Source organism: Schistocerca cancellata, chromosome 2 (assembly GCF_023864275.1).
Source record: "Schistocerca cancellata isolate TAMUIC-IGC-003103 chromosome 2, iqSchCanc2.1, whole genome shotgun sequence".
NCBI lineage: Eukaryota > Metazoa > Arthropoda > Insecta > Orthoptera > Acrididae > Schistocerca > Schistocerca cancellata.
The window spans coordinates 1,098,200,024-1,098,213,276 of record NC_064627.1 but is presented as its reverse complement, the minus strand read 5'-3'; the positions used below and the strand labels follow the sequence as shown (position 1 = coordinate 1,098,213,276).

Here is a 13,253-nt window from a genome sequence, read left to right as displayed (position 1 = left end):
AATAACAAGCGATCTTCACAAGAAGTAAGATGTCTACACGTCGCGCGATACTGTCGCCAACGGCGATACCGCGCGTAGTGCAGCGGTTCTCGTCTGTTCACCGGCGTCAAGAATCGTTGGCCGTGGTTAGTATTTGGATGCGTTCTCGGCTGGGAACTCGACGTGCTGTTGGCGTCTTTCATTTTGCATTTTTCCTTCGGTTTCGTGGTTGCTTAGCGATAATGATGCGGTCCCACACGCTGACGCCACTCTTGCCTCTCGGTACACTAAGGGGCGAATCTGTGGCCACAATAAAATGAAAGGTTCTGTCGTGTGTTTGTCGTTTTTTGGTCTCTCCCAGTCGTTTCTCGCGCCTGCCCTCTACGTATATGCCCATTTCCAAGCGTCAGCTTTCGCGTCAGCCGAGCAATGAAAGGTTCTGTCTTGTGTTTGTCGTTTTTTGGTCTCTCCCAGTCGTTTCTCGCGCCTGCCCTCTACATATATGCCCATTTCCAAGCGTCAGCTTTCGCGTCAGCCGAGCAAAGTCGAGACAAGTCGACACATGGAGACACACGACGCTGAGAAACGAAACCGCAGACTAGCGCCCTGGCAGCACGGACTGAGACGAGGGGCGAAGGAAAACTATTCGTACCGCGACACTTCACAGTTTCGAAGATCGCGTTTCGGTACGTGGAATACCCGTAGAAGAAAAAAGTACCTTTTGTGCGGTGGCCGGGAATCGAACCCGGATCAACTGCTTGGGAAGCAACCATGCTGACCGTTACACCACCACCGCGTTGTGCTGCGTCCCACCCACGCCCTGATATATCGGCTACCCTCCTGCCATCAGAGGCCGAAGGCGATGGCGCTGTAGGCGCTCAACGCCAGAGCGGGGGTGAGCACATCTGAACGCAGTGCGTAGGTGCTGCTAGGGCGATGTAGCGTAACTAGAAGCAGAACTGACAGCCGTTGAAAAACTGCCATTTAATTTACAGCAGGGCGATAAAACAAATATCTAATGTGACGTACTTACTGATGATCCAGAGTCGATTCAGCATATGTGTGCCAATCCAGAAGTAGAAAGCACCTAAGTATCACAATATTAAGTTGGTTAGTTTGATGCTCGCCTGGAGCATATCATTAGCTTCCCCTGAGGGCGAAATGCACAGCGTAGCCGTTGCTAGGGAACGGCCTTTTCTGTCGTTTTTTGTTTTCTCTGCGCCAATGTGAATGTTGATAACTACAGTTCTGCTCGTTCCACTTACGACAGATGGCGACGGAAAACAATGGTGTAAGGCACCATATTTAAGCTGTGGTTCCCGAAAGTGAGGGTGGGGTGCAACCTCACATCTGACAACTCGTTTTAAATACTCTAAAACCAACGTATTTCCTTCACACAAGAAAAAAACACGCTAACTTCGCCGTCAGGCTCTGGAGATATGCCTAGAAACGGCGGTAGTAGACACTTTGCGCCCACACGTCAGATTGGCCGAGCGGTCTAAGGCGCCAGATTTAAGCTCTGGTTCCCTGAGGGCAGCGTGGGTTCGAACCCCACATTTGACAATTCATTTTAAATATTCCAAAACTACCAATTTCGTACATGCGGGAAGAACAGGTTCCACAGATACTACTAGAAACGGCAGTGACTATGGTGCTTGCCTTGCAAGTCTGATTGTCTGGCGGTCAGAAAGAATGGAAAGCTGTTAGGAGACATGGCTTTCAGCCACGAGGCCCGGATTCGATTCCTGGTAGCCGAACATCCTTTTGTTTGCTGAGTCTTATTATTCTCACGGCATTTACGATATCTTTGTGTTGTGGTTTTTGGGGTCCAAGCATCAGGCGAGCAAACGTGAACGAAAGCAGATATGTGTGTAAATGAGTGTCAGGGCAGTAATAAAGGTGGATGAGACGGTGGATCGGGTATTGGACTGCAGACGTGCCACATTGCGTAGCTCGAAAGCTGAGTAAGTTAGAGCGTCGTGCTGTGAACACAAATGCCACGTATTCGACCGCACCAAGTGCCATTTTATTTTTCTCCCCTAAAAGAGAATGCTTCCTCCAGCGAGACACTGCCAGGTAAATAACAAGCGATCTTCACAAGAAGTAAGATGTCTACACGTCGCGCGATACTGTCGCCAACGGCGATACCGCGCGTAGTGCAGCGGTTCTCGTCTGTTCACCGGCGTCAAGAATCGTTGGCCGTGGTTAGTATTTGGATGCGTTCTCGGCTGGGAACTCGACGTGCTGTTGGCGTCTTTCATTTTGCATTTTTCCTTCGGTTTCGTGGTTGCTTAGCGATAATGATGCGGTCCCACACGCTGACGCCACTCTTGCCTCTCGGTACACTAAGGGGCGAATCTGTGGCCACAATAAAATGAAAGGTTCTGTCGTGTGTTTGTCGTTTTTTGGTCTCTCCCAGTCGTTTCTCGCGCCTGCCCTCTACGTATATGCCCATTTCCAAGCGTCAGCTTTCGCGTCAGCCGAGCAATGAAAGGTTCTGTCTTGTGTTTGTCGTTTTTTGGTCTCTCCCAGTCGTTTCTCGCGCCTGCCCTCTACATATATGCCCATTTCCAAGCGTCAGCTTTCGCGTCAGCCGAGCAAAGTCGAGACAAGTCGACACATGGAGACACACGACGCTGAGAAACGAAACCGCAGACTAGCGCCTTGGCAGCACGGACTGAGACGAGGGGCGAAGGAAAACTATTCGTACCGCGACACTTCACAGTTTCGAAGATCGCGTTTCGGTACGTGGAATACCCGTAGAAGAAAAAAGTACCTTTTGTGCGGTGGCCGGGAATCGAACCCGGATCAACTGCTTGGGAAGCAACCATGCTGACCGTTACACCACCACCGCGTTGTGCTGCGTCCCACCCACGCCCTGATATATCGGCTACCCTCCTGCCATCAGAGGCCGAAGGCGATGGCGCTGTAGGCGCTCAACGCCAGAGCGGGGGTGAGCACATCTGAACGCAGTGCGTAGGTGCTGCTAGGGCGATGTAGCGTAACTAGAAGCAGAACTGACAGCCGTTGAAAAACTGCCATTTAATTTACAGCAGGGCGATAAAACAAATATCTAATGTGACGTACTTACTGATGATCCAGAGTCGATTCAGCATATGTGTGCCAATCCAGAAGTAGAAAGCACCTAAGTATCACAATATTAAGTTGGTTAGTTTGATGCTCGCCTGGAGCATATCATTAGCTTCCCCTGAGGGCGAAATGCACAGCGTAGCCGTTGCTAGGGAACGGCCTTTTCTGTCGTTTTTTGTTTTCTCTGCGCCAATGTGAATGTTGATAACTACAGTTCTGCTCGTTCCACTTACGACAGATGGCGACGGAAAACAATGGTGTAAGGCACCATATTTAAGCTGTGGTTCCCGAAAGTGAGGGTGGGGTGCAACCTCACATCTGACAACTCGTTTTAAATACTCTAAAACCAACGTATTTCCTTCACACAAGAAAAAAACACGCTAACTTCGCCGTCAGGCTCTGGAGATATGCCTAGAAACGGCGGTAGTAGACACTTTGCAACCACACGTCAGATTGGCCGAGCGGTCTAAGGCGCCAGATTTAAGCTCTGGTTCCCTGAGGGCAGCGTGGGTTCGAACCCCACATTTGACAATGCATTTTAAATATTCCAAAACTACCAATTTCGTACATGCGGGAAGAACAGGTTCCACAGATACTACTAGAAACGGCAGTGACTATGGTGCTTGCCTTGCAAGTCTGATTGTCTGGCGGTCAGAAAGAATGGAAAGCTGTTAGGAGACATGGCTTTCAGCCACGAGGCCCGGATTCGATTCCTGGTAGCCGAACATCCTTTTGTTTGCTGAGTCTTATTATTCTCACGGCATTTACGATATCTTTGTGTTGTGGTTTTTGGGGTCCAAGCATCAGGCGAGCAAACGTGAACGAAAGCAGATATGTGTGTAAATGAGTGTCAGGGCAGTAATAAAGGTGGATGAGACGGTGGATCGGGTATTGGACTGCAGACGTGCCACATTGCGTAGCTCGAAAGCTGAGTAAGTTAGAGCGTCGTGCTGTGAACACAAATGCCACGTATTCGACCGCACCAAGTGCCATTTTATTTTTCTCCCCTAAAAGGGAATGCTTCCTCCAGCGAGACACTGCCAGGTAAATAACAAGCGATCTTCACAAGAAGTAAGATGTCTACACGTCGCGCGATACTGTCGCCAACGGCGATACCGCGCGTAGTGCAGCGGTTCTCGTCTGTTCACCGGCGTCAAGAATCGTTGGCCGTGGTTAGTATTTGGATGCGTTCTCGGCTGGGAACTCGACGTGCTGTTGGCGACTTTCATTTTGCATTTTTCCTTCGGTTTCGTGGTTGCTTAGCGATAATGATGCGGTCCCACACGCTGACGCCACTCTTGCCTCTCGGTACACTAAGGGGCGAATCTGTGGCCACAATAAAATGAAAGGTTCTGTCGTGTGTTTGTCGTTTTTTGGTCTCTCCCAGTCGTTTCTCGCGCCTGCCCTCTACGTATATGCCCATTTCCAAGCGTCAGCTTTCGCGTCAGCCGAGCAATGAAAGGTTCTGTCTTGTGTTTGTCGTTTTTTGGTCTCTCCCAGTCGTTTCTCGCGCCTGCCCTCTACATATATGCCCATTTCCAAGCGTCAGCTTTCGCGTCAGCCGAGCAAAGTCGAGACAAGTCGACACATGGAGACACACGACGCTGAGAAACGAAACCGCAGACTAGCGCCCTGGCAGCACGGACTGAGACGAGGGGCGAAGGAAAACTATTCGTACCGCGACACTTCACAGTTTCGAAGATCGCGTTTCGGTACGTGGAATACCCGTAGAAGAAAAAAGTACCTTTTGTGCGGTGGCCGGGAATCGAACCCGGATCAACTGCTTGGGAAGCAACCATGCTGACCGTTACACCACCACCGCGTTGTGCTGCGTCCCACCCACGCCCTGATATATCGGCTACCCTCCTGCCATCAGAGGCCGAAGGCGATGGCGCTGTAGGCGCTCAACGCCAGAGCGGGGGTGAGCACATCTGAACGCAGTGCGTAGGTGCTGCTAGGGCGATGTAGCGTAACTAGAAGCAGAACTGACAGCCGTTGAAAAACTGCCATTTAATTTACAGCAGGGCGATAAAACAAATATCTAATGTGACGTACTTACTGATGATCCAGAGTCGATTCAGCATATGTGTGCCAATCCAGAAGTAGAAAGCACCTAAGTATCACAATATTAAGTTGGTTAGTTTGATGCTCGCCTGGAGCATATCATTAGCTTCCCCTGAGGGCGAAATGCACAGCGTAGCCGTTGCTAGGGAACGGCCTTTTCTGTCGTTTTTTGTTTTCTCTGCGCCAATGTGAATGTTGATAACTACAGTTCTGCTCGTTCCACTTACGACAGATGGCGACGGAAAACAATGGTGTAAGGCACCATATTTAAGCTGTGGTTCCCGAAAGTGAGGGTGGGGTGCAACCTCACATCTGACAACTCGTTTTAAATACTCTAAAACCAACGTATTTCCTTCACACAAGAAAAAAACACGCTAACTTCGCCGTCAGGCTCTGGAGATATGCCTAGAAACGGCGGTAGTAGACACTTTGCGCCCACACGTCAGATTGGCCGAGCGGTCTAAGGCGCCAGATTTAAGCTCTGGTTCCCTGAGGGCAGCGTGGGTTCGAACCCCACATTTGACAATTCATTTTAAATATTCCAAAACTACCAATTTCGTACATGCGGGAAGAACAGGTTCCACAGATACTACTAGAAACGGCAGTGACTATGGTGCTTGCCTTGCAAGTCTGATTGTCTGGCGGTCAGAAAGAATGGAAAGCTGTTAGGAGACATGGCTTTCAGCCACGAGGCCCGGATTCGATTCCTGGTAGCCGAACATCCTTTTGTTTGCTGAGTCTTATTATTCTCACGGCATTTACGATATCTTTGTGTTGTGGTTTTTGGGGTCCAAGCATCAGGCGAGCAAACGTGAACGAAAGCAGATATGTGTGTAAATGAGTGTCAGGGCAGTAATAAAGGTGGATGAGACGGTGGATCGGGTATTGGACTGCAGACGTGCCACATTGCGTAGCTCGAAAGCTGAGTAAGTTAGAGCGTCGTGCTGTGAACACAAATGCCACGTATTCGACCGCACCAAGTGCCATTTTATTTTTCTCCCCTAAAAGAGAATGCTTCCTCCAGCGAGACACTGCCAGGTAAATAACAAGCGATCTTCACAAGAAGTAAGATGTCTACACGTCGCGCGATACTGTCGCCAACGGCGATACCGCGCGTAGTGCAGCGGTTCTCGTCTGTTCACCGGCGTCAAGAATCGTTGGCCGTGGTTAGTATTTGGATGCGTTCTCGGCTGGGAACTCGACGTGCTGTTGGCGTCTTTCATTTTGCATTTTTCCTTCGGTTTCGTGGTTGCTTAGCGATAATGATGCGGTCCCACACGCTGACGCCACTCTTGCCTCTCGGTACACTAAGGGGCGAATCTGTGGCCACAATAAAATGAAAGGTTCTGTCGTGTGTCTGTCGTTTTTTGGTCTCTCCCAGTCGTTTCTCGCGCCTGCCCTCTACGTATATGCCCATTTCCAAGCGTCAGCTTTCGCGTCAGCCGAGCAATGAAAGGTTCTGTCTTGTGTTTGTCGTTTTTTGGTCTCTCCCAGTCGTTTCTCGCGCCTGCCCTCTACATATATGCCCATTTCCAAGCGTCAGCTTTCGCGTCAGCCGAGCAAAGTCGAGACAAGTCGACACATGGAGACACACGACGCTGAGAAACGAAACCGCAGACTAGCGCCTTGGCAGCACGGACTGAGACGAGGGGCGAAGGAAAACTATTCGTACCGCGACACTTCACAGTTTCGAAGATCGCGTTTCGGTACGTGGAATACCCGTAGAAGAAAAAAGTACCTTTTGTGCGGTGGCCGGGAATCGAACCCGGATCAACTGCTTGGGAAGCAACCATGCTGACCGTTACACCACCACCGCGTTGTGCTGCGTCCCACCCACGCCCTGATATATCGGCTACCCTCCTGCCATCAGAGGCCGAAGGCGATGGCGCTGTAGGCGCTCAACGCCAGAGCGGGGGTGAGCACATCTGAACGCAGTGCGTAGGTGCTGCTAGGGCGATGTAGCGTAACTAGAAGCAGAACTGACAGCCGTTGAAAAACTGCCATTTAATTTACAGCAGGGCGATAAAACAAATATCTAATGTGACGTACTTACTGATGATCCAGAGTCGATTCAGCATATGTGTGCCAATCCAGAAGTAGAAAGCACCTAAGTATCACAATATTAAGTTGGTTAGTTTGATGCTCGCCTGGAGCATATCATTAGCTTCCCCTGAGGGCGAAATGCACAGCGTAGCCGTTGCTAGGGAACGGCCTTTTCTGTCGTTTTTTGTTTTCTCTGCGCCAATGTGAATGTTGATAACTACAGTTCTGCTCGTTCCACTTACGACAGATGGCGACGGAAAACAATGGTGTAAGGCACCATATTTAAGCTGTGGTTCCCGAAAGTGAGGGTGGGGTGCAACCTCACATCTGACAACTCGTTTTAAATACTCTAAAACCAACGTATTTCCTTCACACAAGAAAAAAACACGCTAACTTCGCCGTCAGGCTCTGGAGATATGCCTAGAAACGGCGGTAGTAGACACTTTGCGCCCACACGTCAGATTGGCCGAGCGGTCTAAGGCGCCAGATTTAAGCTCTGGTTCCCTGAGGGCAGCGTGGGTTCGAACCCCACATTTGACAATGCATTTTAAATATTCCAAAACTACCAATTTCGTACATGCGGGAAGAACAGGTTCCACAGATACTACTAGAAACGGCAGTGACTATGGTGCTTGCCTTGCAAGTCTGATTGTCTGGCGGTCAGAAAGAATGGAAAGCTGTTAGGAGACATGGCTTTCAGCCACGAGGCCCGGATTCGATTCCTGGTAGCCGAACATCCTTTTGTTTGCTGAGTCTTATTATTCTCACGGCATTTACGATATCTTTGTGTTGTGGTTTTTGGGGTCCAAGCATCAGGCGAGCAAACGTGAACGAAAGCAGATATGTGTGTAAATGAGTGTCAGGGCAGTAATAAAGGTGGATGAGACGGTGGATCGGGTATTGGACTGCAGACGTGCCACATTGCGTAGCTCGAAAGCTGAGTAAGTTAGAGCGTCGTGCTGTGAACACAAATGCCACGTATTCGACCGCACCAAGTGCCATTTTATTTTTCTCCCCTAAAAGAGAATGCTTCCTCCAGCGAGACACTGCCAGGTAAATAACAAGCGATCTTCACAAGAAGTAAGATGTCTACACGTCGCGCGATACTGTCGCCAACGGCGATACCGCGCGTAGTGCAGCGGTTCTCGTCTGTTCACCGGCGTCAAGAATCGTTGGCCGTGGTTAGTATTTGGATGCGTTCTCGGCTGGGAACTCGACGTGCTGTTGGCGACTTTCATTTTGCATTTTTCCTTCGGTTTCGTGGTTGCTTAGCGATAATGATGCGGTCCCACACGCTGACGCCACTCTTGCCTCTCGGTACACTAAGGGGCGAATCTGTGGCCACAATAAAATGAAAGGTTCTGTCGTGTGTTTGTCGTTTTTTGGTCTCTCCCAGTCGTTTCTCGCGCCTGCCCTCTACGTATATGCCCATTTCCAAGCGTCAGCTTTCGCGTCAGCCGAGCAATGAAAGGTTCTGTCTTGTGTTTGTCGTTTTTTGGTCTCTCCCAGTCGTTCTCGCGCCTGCCCTCTACATATATGCCCATTTCCAAGCGTCAGCTTTCGCGTCAGCCGAGCAAAGTCGAGACAAGTCGACACATGGAGACACACGACGCTGAGAAACGAAACCGCAGACTAGCGCCTTGGCAGCACGGACTGAGACGAGGGGCGAAGGAAAACTATTCGTACCGCGACACTTCACAGTTTCGAAGATCGCGTTTCGGTACGTGGAATACCCGTAGAAGAAAAAAGTACCTTTTGTGCGGTGGCCGGGAATCGAACCCGGATCAACTGCTTGGGAAGCAACCATGCTGACCGTTACACCACCACCGCGTTGTGCTGCGTCCCACCCACGCCCTGATATATCGGCTACCCTCCTGCCATCAGAGGCCGAAGGCGATGGCGCTGTAGGCGCTCAACGCCAGAGCGGGGGTGAGCACATCTGAACGCAGTGCGTAGGTGCTGCTAGGGCGATGTAGCGTAACTAGAAGCAGAACTGACAGCCGTTGAAAAACTGCCATTTAATTTACAGCAGGGCGATAAAACAAATATCTAATGTGACGTACTTACTGATGATCCAGAGTCGATTCAGCATATGTGTGCCAATCCAGAAGTAGAAAGCACCTAAGTATCACAATATTAAGTTGGTTAGTTTGATGCTCGCCTGGAGCATATCATTAGCTTCCCCTGAGGGCGAAATGCACAGCGTAGCCGTTGCTAGGGAACGGCCTTTTCTGTCGTTTTTTGTTTTCTCTGCGCCAATGTGAATGTTGATAACTACAGTTCTGCTCGTTCCACTTACGACAGATGGCGACGGAAAACAATGGTGTAAGGCACCATATTTAAGCTGTGGTTCCCGAAAGTGAGGGTGGGGTGCAACCTCACATCTGACAACTCGTTTTAAATACTCTAAAACCAACGTATTTCCTTCACACAAGAAAAAAACACGCTAACTTCGCCGTCAGGCTCTGGAGATATGCCTAGAAACGGCGGTAGTAGACACTTTGCGCCCACACGTCAGATTGGCCGAGCGGTCTAAGGCGCCAGATTTAAGCTCTGGTTCCCTGAGGGCAGCGTGGGTTCGAACCCCACATTTGACAATGCATTTTAAATATTCCAAAACTACCAATTTCGTACATGCGGGAAGAACAGGTTCCACAGATACTACTAGAAACGGCAGTGACTATGGTGCTTGCCTTGCAAGTCTGATTGTCTGGCGGTCAGAAAGAATGGAAAGCTGTTAGGAGACATGGCTTTCAGCCACGAGGCCCGGATTCGATTCCTGGTAGCCGAACATCCTTTTGTTTGCTGAGTCTTATTATTCTCACGGCATTTACGATATCTTTGTGTTGTGGTTTTTGGGGTCCAAGCATCAGGCGAGCAAACGTGAACGAAAGCAGATATGTGTGTAAATGAGTGTCAGGGCAGTAATAAAGGTGGATGAGACGGTGGATCGGGTATTGGACTGCAGACGTGCCACATTGCGTAGCTCGAAAGCTGAGTAAGTTAGAGCGTCGTGCTGTGAACACAAATGCCACGTATTCGACCGCACCAAGTGCCATTTTATTTTTCTCCCCTAAAAGGGAATGCTTCCTCCAGCGAGACACTGCCAGGTAAATAACAAGCGATCTTCACAAGAAGTAAGATGTCTACACGTCGCGCGATACTGTCGCCAACGGCGATACCGCGCGTAGTGCAGCGGTTCTCGTCTGTTCACCGGCGTCAAGAATCGTTGGCCGTGGTTAGTATTTGGATGCGTTCTCGGCTGGGAACTCGACGTGCTGTTGGCGTCTTTCATTTTGCATTTTTCCTTCGGTTTCGTGGTTGCTTAGCGATAATGATGCGGTCCCACACGCTGACGCCACTCTTGCCTCTCGGTACACTAAGGGGCGAATCTGTGGCCACAATAAAATGAAAGGTTCTGTCGTGTGTTTGTCGTTTTTTGGTCTCTCCCAGTCGTTTCTCGCGCCTGCCCTCTACGTATATGCCCATTTCCAAGCGTCAGCTTTCGCGTCAGCCGAGCAATGAAAGGTTCTGTCTTGTGTTTGTCGTTTTTTGGTCTCTCCCAGTCGTTTCTCGCGCCTGCCCTCTACATATATGCCCATTTCCAAGCGTCAGCTTTCGCGTCAGCCGAGCAAAGTCGAGACAAGTCGACACATGGAGACACACGACGCTGAGAAACGAAACCGCAGACTAGCGCCTTGGCAGCACGGACTGAGACGAGGGGCGAAGGAAAACTATTCGTACCGCGACACTTCACAGTTTCGAAGATCGCGTTTCGGTACGTGGAATACCCGTAGAAGAAAAAAGTACCTTTTGTGCGGTGGCCGGGAATCGAACCCGGATCAACTGCTTGGGAAGCAACCATGCTGACCGTTACACCACCACCGCGTTGTGCTGCGTCCCACCCACGCCCTGATATATCGGCTACCCTCCTGCCATCAGAGGCCGAAGGCGATGGCGCTGTAGGCGCTCAACGCCAGAGCGGGGGTGAGCACATCTGAACGCAGTGCGTAGGTGCTGCTAGGGCGATGTAGCGTAACTAGAAGCAGAACTGACAGCCGTTGAAAAACTGCCATTTAATTTACAGCAGGGCGATAAAACAAATATCTAATGTGACGTACTTACTGATGATCCAGAGTCGATTCAGCATATGTGTGCCAATCCAGAAGTAGAAAGCACCTAAGTATCACAATATTAAGTTGGTTAGTTTGATGCTCGCCTGGAGCATATCATTAGCTTCCCCTGAGGGCGAAATGCACAGCGTAGCCGTTGCTAGGGAACGGCCTTTTCTGTCGTTTTTTGTTTTCTCTGCGCCAATGTGAATGTTGATAACTACAGTTCTGCTCGTTCCACTTACGACAGATGGCGACGGAAAACAATGGTGTAAGGCACCATATTTAAGCTGTGGTTCCCGAAAGTGAGGGTGGGGTGCAACCTCACATCTGACAACTCGTTTTAAATACTCTAAAACCAACGTATTTCCTTCACACAAGAAAAAAACACGCTAACTTCGCCGTCAGGCTCTGGAGATATGCCTAGAAACGGCGGTAGTAGACACTTTGCGCCCACACGTCAGATTGGCCGAGCGGTCTAAGGCGCCAGATTTAAGCTCTGGTTCCCTGAGGGCAGCGTGGGTTCGAACCCCACATTTGACAATGCATTTTAAATATTCCAAAACTACCAATTTCGTACATGCGGGAAGAACAGGTTCCACAGATACTACTAGAAACGGCAGTGACTATGGTGCTTGCCTTGCAAGTCTGATTGTCTGGCGGTCAGAAAGAATGGAAAGCTGTTAGGAGACATGGCTTTCAGCCACGAGGCCCGGATTCGATTCCTGGTAGCCGAACATCCTTTTGTTTGCTGAGTCTTATTATTCTCACGGCATTTACGATATCTTTGTGTTGTGGTTTTTGGGGTCCAAGCATCAGGCGAGCAAACGTGAACGAAAGCAGATATGTGTGTAAATGAGTGTCAGGGCAGTAATAAAGGTGGATGAGACGGTGGATCGGGTATTGGACTGCAGACGTGCCACATTGCGTAGCTCGAAAGCTGAGTAAGTTAGAGCGTCGTGCTGTGAACACAAATGCCACGTATTCGACCGCACCAAGTGCCATTTTATTTTTCTCCCCTAAAAGAGAATGCTTCCTCCAGCGAGACACTGCCAGGTAAATAACAAGCGATCTTCACAAGAAGTAAGATGTCTACACGTCGCGCGATACTGTCGCCAACGGCGATACCGCGCGTAGTGCAGCGGTTCTCGTCTGTTCACCGGCGTCAAGAATCGTTGGCCGTGGTTAGTATTTGGATGCGTTCTCGGCTGGGAACTCGACGTGCTGTTGGCGTCTTTCATTTTGCATTTTTCCTTCGGTTTCGTGGTTGCTTAGCGATAATGATGCTGTCCCACACGCTGACGCCACTCTTGCCTCTCGGTACACTAAGGGGCGAATCTGTGGCCACAATAAAATGAAAGGTTCTGTCGTGTGTTTGTCGTTTTTTGGTCTCTCCCAGTCGTTTCTCGCGCCTGCCCTCTACGTATATGCCCATTTCCAAGCGTCAGCTTTCGCGTCAGCCGAGCAATGAAAGGTTCTGTCTTGTGTTTGTCGTTTTTTGGTCTCTCCCAGTCGTTTCTCGCGCCTGCCCTCTACATATATGCCCATTTCCAAGCGTCAGCTTTCGCGTCAGCCGAGCAAAGTCGAGACAAGTCGACACATGGAGACACACGACGCTGAGAAACGAAACCGCAGACTAGCGCCCTGGCAGCACGGACTGAGACGAGGGGCGAAGGAAAACTATTCGTACCGCGACACTTCACAGTTTCGAAGATCGCGTTTCGGTACGTGGAATACCCGTAGAAGAAAAAAGTACCTTTTGTGCGGTGGCCGGGAATCGAACCCGGATCAACTGCTTGGGAAGCAACCATGCTGACCGTTACACCACCACCGCGTTGTGCTGCGTCCCACCCACGCCCTGATATATCGGCTACCCTCCTGCCATCAGAGGCCGAAGGCGATGGCGCTGTAGGCGCTCAACGCCAGAGCGGGGGTGAGCACATCTGAACGCAGTGCGTAGGTGCT

General features: G+C 50.2%; 13 non-coding genes across 13 annotated transcripts; 6 read left to right on the top strand and 7 right to left on the bottom strand.

Annotated features, from left to right (window-relative positions):
- Positions 1–703: 703 nt before the first annotated feature.
- Trnag-ccc (transfer RNA glycine (anticodon CCC)) lies at positions 704–775 on the bottom strand. The gene has a single exon. It is a non-coding gene; the product is annotated as a tRNA-Gly (tRNA).
- Positions 776–1,458: 683 nt separating this feature from the next.
- Positions 1,459–1,542, top strand: Trnal-uaa (transfer RNA leucine (anticodon UAA)). The gene has a single exon. It is a non-coding gene; the product is annotated as a tRNA-Leu (tRNA).
- A 1,219-nt stretch (positions 1,543–2,761) lies between these two features.
- Trnag-ccc (transfer RNA glycine (anticodon CCC)) lies at positions 2,762–2,833 on the bottom strand. Its single transcript has one exon. It is a non-coding gene; the product is annotated as a tRNA-Gly (tRNA).
- A 683-nt stretch (positions 2,834–3,516) lies between these two features.
- Positions 3,517–3,600, top strand: Trnal-uaa (transfer RNA leucine (anticodon UAA)). Its single transcript has one exon. It is a non-coding gene; the product is annotated as a tRNA-Leu (tRNA).
- A 1,219-nt stretch (positions 3,601–4,819) lies between these two features.
- On the bottom strand, positions 4,820–4,891 carry Trnag-ccc (transfer RNA glycine (anticodon CCC)). The gene has a single exon. It is a non-coding gene; the product is annotated as a tRNA-Gly (tRNA).
- A 683-nt stretch (positions 4,892–5,574) lies between these two features.
- Trnal-uaa (transfer RNA leucine (anticodon UAA)) lies at positions 5,575–5,658 on the top strand. The gene has a single exon. It is a non-coding gene; the product is annotated as a tRNA-Leu (tRNA).
- A 1,219-nt stretch (positions 5,659–6,877) lies between these two features.
- Positions 6,878–6,949, bottom strand: Trnag-ccc (transfer RNA glycine (anticodon CCC)). The gene has a single exon. It is a non-coding gene; the product is annotated as a tRNA-Gly (tRNA).
- A 683-nt stretch (positions 6,950–7,632) lies between these two features.
- Positions 7,633–7,716, top strand: Trnal-uaa (transfer RNA leucine (anticodon UAA)). Its single transcript has one exon. It is a non-coding gene; the product is annotated as a tRNA-Leu (tRNA).
- Positions 7,717–8,934: 1,218 nt separating this feature from the next.
- On the bottom strand, positions 8,935–9,006 carry Trnag-ccc (transfer RNA glycine (anticodon CCC)). Its single transcript has one exon. It is a non-coding gene; the product is annotated as a tRNA-Gly (tRNA).
- A 683-nt stretch (positions 9,007–9,689) lies between these two features.
- Trnal-uaa (transfer RNA leucine (anticodon UAA)) lies at positions 9,690–9,773 on the top strand. The gene has a single exon. It is a non-coding gene; the product is annotated as a tRNA-Leu (tRNA).
- Positions 9,774–10,992: 1,219 nt separating this feature from the next.
- On the bottom strand, positions 10,993–11,064 carry Trnag-ccc (transfer RNA glycine (anticodon CCC)). Its single transcript has one exon. It is a non-coding gene; the product is annotated as a tRNA-Gly (tRNA).
- A 683-nt stretch (positions 11,065–11,747) lies between these two features.
- Positions 11,748–11,831, top strand: Trnal-uaa (transfer RNA leucine (anticodon UAA)). Its single transcript has one exon. It is a non-coding gene; the product is annotated as a tRNA-Leu (tRNA).
- A 1,219-nt stretch (positions 11,832–13,050) lies between these two features.
- Trnag-ccc (transfer RNA glycine (anticodon CCC)) lies at positions 13,051–13,122 on the bottom strand. The gene has a single exon. It is a non-coding gene; the product is annotated as a tRNA-Gly (tRNA).
- Between the last annotated feature and the right edge of the window lie 131 nt (positions 13,123–13,253).